The sequence below is a fragment of the Petaurus breviceps genome, unplaced genomic scaffold, assembly GCF_028583685.1.
Source record: "Petaurus breviceps papuanus isolate PSGF00001 unplaced genomic scaffold, PetGlider_PUasm1.0 214, whole genome shotgun sequence".
Taxonomy (NCBI): domain Eukaryota; kingdom Metazoa; phylum Chordata; class Mammalia; order Diprotodontia; family Petauridae; genus Petaurus; species Petaurus breviceps.
In genome coordinates this window covers 2,271,209-2,276,825 of record NW_027185863.1, presented here as the reverse complement: position 1 = coordinate 2,276,825, position 5,617 = coordinate 2,271,209, and positions in this window count along the sequence as shown.

Sequence of the window (5,617 nt, the reverse complement as noted above, 5' to 3'; positions counted from 1 at the left end):
TCTCTCTCTCTCTCTCTCTCTCTCTCTCTCTCTCTCTCTTTCTCTCTTTCTTTTCTTTTTTCTAAAACCTTCAAGGGGGCTCACTCTGAAGCTCATACATTAAACTGCAATCGATTCCTGCACAAGCTCCACTTAATGACTGTATTTTTGGGCCCTGCTGGCTTAAGTGAATGTCAATGGTAACTGTTTCTCTTTGGAACAGCAACCCTGAGGGTCTTCCCCTACCAGCTTGGTTTTTTTCTTTTTTTTTTTTTAATTAAGGGGCCATTCCTTGACTCACTTCTTAAAGAGGCCTGAATGGGCATTATCTCACTCTAAGTGAGTACCTGAAAAGGTCTTAGCCTAAAAGGGCCAGGGTCTCCCATTACATCCTGGGTCATGTCCACTCATCCTGAAGAATATCAGGTCACTGGATCCAGATGTCTCTGGAGGAGAAAGAGAGGTTGGTGACCTTCCACAACCCTCTCTCTCTCAAATCAAATCAACTGCAAGTCATGGCATCACTTCCTTGATGCCATGATCCTCTTTGAAAGCAAAGGACATACACAACACACAAGGGGAAAACACACAAGGGTAAAAGATGATTTTGGTACTGTCACATTGGTAGTAAGTTTATTCCTACTGAGTACATTTGAGATTGTTTCCTGTGGAAAGTGGCATACATCACTCCATAAGGCATTATCCCCTAAACCCTTTAGTGTGGAGGCCATGGGGAATAGAGTGGTGGTCATTGTTTGTGCAATGGTTGTCCAAGGAGCATGAATTGATACTTAGTCACTGAGGCTCATCTATTTACATGGGCAAGGCTGTTCTAAATCCCTATTTTATAGCTTTAGATATTTGCGTGTTTTTAGGGAATTGCCTAGTCATGCTGAGGCAGAAATCTAAACAGATATAAATCTGGAAAAGCCATAGCATTTTGCAGGAGAGAGTGGAGGGAGGCATGGAAAGGGAAGCTTTTCTGACTTTTGGGACCCTCCTATCAGTTCTCATGTTCTACCTAGAGTCCTAGACCAAAGGACAAAACTTGTTGTTTGGAATAGCCTAAAACATTCTATTTACCAAGCTAGAAGGCATATATTGGTGTGCCTGCTGATTAAAATCCTTTAAACTACGGTTTGGCAAGACACTCTTTGGAGTCAGTATGGAGATGGGACACCCAGCATCACATTATGTGAGGATGACTAAGGTTGGTAATATTATCTTGCCTTTACAGACCACTCATCCTAGGTGAGTGTAAACAAGAGAATCCGATAATTTGGGGCAAATTGGCCTTTAAAAATCATTTAAAATTAAGTAATCAATAGACAATTAGCTAATTAGTATGCTTGAATTCAAGCATGAATAAGAAATAGATAATTTGATCTATTTCTTCTTTTCTTTATCTCTTGCATACTCAGGCACAGATTTAATGCACAAATACATTGTTCTACAAGAAAATGTAATAAAAGATTTACAGATATATACACATTGTCTTCATGTGTAAGAGGAATATGTGGACCAGTAGTCTCTGCTTCAACCAGTTCTCATTCTTATTTTCCATTCTCATTATCACATCCAGTCTATCCATATGTTCTCCAATATTTATAACTTAGAGAATGTCCTGAGAGCAAGTTTTGACTTTAATTTTCATTTGTTTGTATTGTAAAAAGCTGTTGAATGGCCATATTTTCATATTTGGATTCAAACTACATTGGCTAATTATTTTACCAAGTTATCCTGAGAATCTTTGCCATTAAACAATTGTCATTCTATTAATCCAAAGTTGGAGAGACAATCTGGCCTAATGGATGTCATGTAGGATTTAGGGTTAGGAAGGTCTAAATTCAAATGTCATTTCATACATTTACTAGCTAAGTGACCCTAAATTATATCACAGTCTCTTTGAGCCTCATTTTCCACTCCTGTAAAACAAGTAAATTGGATGAGATGGATCTTTAAAGTAATATTCATCTCCAAATTTATTGTCCTATTATTTTTAGACTAATCATTACAGATTGTCTTTATAAAAGAGCAAACAAACAATTAGTTTTCCAGGATTTATATATCATATAAACAAAATGTATTTTTCTCTCCTCATTCCCCACCCCAACCCATGCTTCTTATCACTTATCCCACTTCGGTCTCACTTTTTTTTGGACATCATTCTCACAGAAAATGAGTGGATATGAAGTACTGCCCACCATGACTTCTGTGAATTCCTATTTCGCTCTTGCCAAAGCCTCCATTCCAGATCTAGTGTACTTTACCTAAAGGCTTCTCTGATTACTCAGAGCTTCAATTAAAAAGAAAACACAAGGGTTCAAATGTTGCTTAATAGCCGAACTACTCCTACTATAAACCATCTTTTCTCAGTAGGAATCTAAAAAATATCTGAATCCAAAAGAGAAATAAATAAAGCCCTGAATAACTTAGAGGATTCTAGACTGAGATGATCTCAAATCTACTTTGCCTTGCACTGATACAATTGTGTAGGTCCTCCTGAGATACGATTTCAACGTCATTCAATAAATGGATTGAGCAATCTCATGACTGGATTATGAACTTGTTTTAGCTGGAAAAGCTTCTTACCACACATGCATTTACATAGCTGTGACCTTTGAGCAAAGAGTATGACTACATGGGAAATGTGTACCATGCCATTTGACTGAAATATATTTTCTCGCCCACTATAAATGATCTATGCAGTGACTAATTTAAACGAAGATAGACTCAAAGACATTTAGGCCATTTCTACCTTCCTGCTCAGTGGCAGGATGTTCCCCAAAGCTTTTCTGACAATGCCTTTTGCTCAAATGGATCATGACCATTTTCATCTGCAAGGAGTCTTTCAGTATATAAAACACTTTCATATATGTTGTTTCAGGTAATCTTTGCAATGATGTCACAAAGTAATCAGGGCAGGCAATTTTATTGCTATTTTACAGAGAAGGGATCAGAGAGACCGTTAAATCTAATCCCCTCCTAAGAAAAGGATAAGCAAAGGGAGACAAAGAGAAATTAAGTAAATTGCCCCAGGATCACAGAGCTAGTGAATATTTGAACTCCAGTCTTCTTGACGCCCAGTTCAGTATTTTGTCTGTTACTCCACGCTCTACATGAGATTTGTAGAGCCCAGTCCTGAATCTATTTATCCTGCTATTAGTTCAATGATTTATTGAACTATTCAGCAGACAATACCTGGTGCATAGTAGGGACTTAATAAATCATTTATTGACTGAGTGACTGACATTTAATAATTACCTGCTAGACCTTGGAATACAAAGATGAAAAATAACAAAACTCATGCCTTCACTATGCTTATTTCTAACTGAGGCTCTGAAGTTAAATTTTATTTTTGGTGGCTAGGCCAAAAGAGGAGCCTAGACAAAGTGTTATAATAAATAAGAAAGGAGAGTGGTTGCTTTCTTCTGGGGGTGATCATGGAAGACTTTTTGGAGGAGGTGTGGCTGTTACTAGACCTTAAAGGAACCCAAGGATTTCAATACTCAGAACTAAAGCACAACTGTGCTTCAGGAATCAGGTGGCCTGTGGGAATGCATACAGGCAGGAGAGAACAGGATAAGAAGAATAGTTTATTCTCGATGGAGAATAGAATGTATGAATCAATCAATAACTTTGGGCCAGGCACTGTATTAGGTGTCTGGGATACAAATACAAAGAGTGAAGTAATCTCTACTTTCAATATGGTTACATTCTCATGGGGGTGATTACAAGGACATAGAGAAATACATGGAGCATAAATATAAAGTGAACTAATACAAATACATACAAAGCAGCTAAATACAAAGAAAGTGGTGGAAAATATGGCTGGAGATGTATGTTGGAGCCTAATCATGAGAAACCCTTAAATATCAGTTCAAAGAATATGATTTCTGTCCTTTGGACAATAGGGAGCCTCTTAAGATTTTAAACAGGTGAGTAATATGATTAGTAAGATTATCTTGACAATTGCGGAAGGACAGATTTGAGGGAGAGAAATAGGGAGGAGGGATTGGAAGGATATTAATAATAGTGCAGGGAAGGGTTACATAATAAGAATAAGAGAACATAGAATATACATATAGAGAATATAGATATACAGAGAGAATATATAGAGATAATATAGAATATATTTGCATATATATAATATAGAATAAGAGACCTAAGGCAATCATTATAATATTCTGTTATTAGGGTCACCAAAATAAATTAGGGCTATCATATGATATAATAATTGTACTAATTGTAAAAAAATGACATAATTGTATAATAACAATTATAATTATTCTACTCTTCTCATTTGTATCCCTTCCACCTGGGCTCATGGTAAGTGCTTAATAAATGCTTATTTATTGATTGGAAATTGGAAGGGTTCAAGGAGTAGTTTTTCTACCGAAAGTGTAGGTCTGTGGGCAGCCAGGTAGCACAGAGAGTAAGAGCACCAGCCCTAGTGTTGGGATGACCTGGAGATCGAATCCAGGCTCAGATACTTAGCACCACACCCAGAAATAATTGGCGGTGTAACCTTGAGCAAGTTACTTAACCCTAATTGCTTAAAAAAAAAAAGTGTAGGTCTACGCTCTTTTGTAAGGATATATTTGTCTTACTGTGCAGGCCAGTTCGTAGGTACACTATTCAAAGTACCAGATTTCCAAGAAACATGTGAGCAAGGAATATTTCCTCTTGCTAAATAGGCAGGGGACAATTGTGACAGGGTGGTCTTGAAATAATTAATCCGCCATTTTCTACCTCCTTCAGAAAACTGGCCCCATTGAGAGTTTGACACCAGAGATCAGGGGCAAGGGATGAACAGAGCTCCTTTTATGGAAGATGTATGATCCCCAAGGTTTACAGCCACACTTCTCCCACTTACTCCTGATCGTTTACCTATCATATCTGTCAGGCCCTTCAAAGTAAAGGGAAAAATAGCCTGTCTCAGAGAGTCGTAGTACAAACCAACTCAAAAGCTTCCCACATTTGTCCTTTTCACAATGGCCAGCAGGCTCATTCTATAATCTCGAGGAGGTGAACTGGCCTTCCTCCTCTTTCCTATTGCTGCCTGAACCCTTTCCTTTGGATGGAAGATTTTGGGCTAAACCTCGAAAATAATGAGCTGAATTGGCATTACAAAGCCTAGTAAAAATAATGCGCCTTTTGTGAATAACTCCCAGCAAGTATAATGGAAACTCCTACCCAAGTTCTTTCTCCATAGGTCTAAAAATACAAGGAGCCTCTTAGTTACTCATATGCAGCTCATAATAATGTCATAATTGAACTATCTATAAACGACATTATGCAAAGGAACATTGAACAAATGCAGCTGAATGCTCTTCTATTGGAATCTTTTCTTTCTCACAATTAAATGTCATTATGAGAGATTTTACTCTATTTTATATGTAATCAGGACTTGTAAAGTCTCAATATAAACAACATTTTTATTTGATCAGAGTTCATTATGAGAAGCAGCTACTGTATAGGAAATGTCTGAAATTACACCCTGGACTGGAAGTCTGAATTTACTAAATGGAAGGGAAAAAATGGCTGCCTTTTCAACCAAGCATACCTTTGCAATCTGGTACATTTCCTTATGTGGCCTTGCTCAGGCTTATAAACCATTGGAATCAATTTCTTTTAA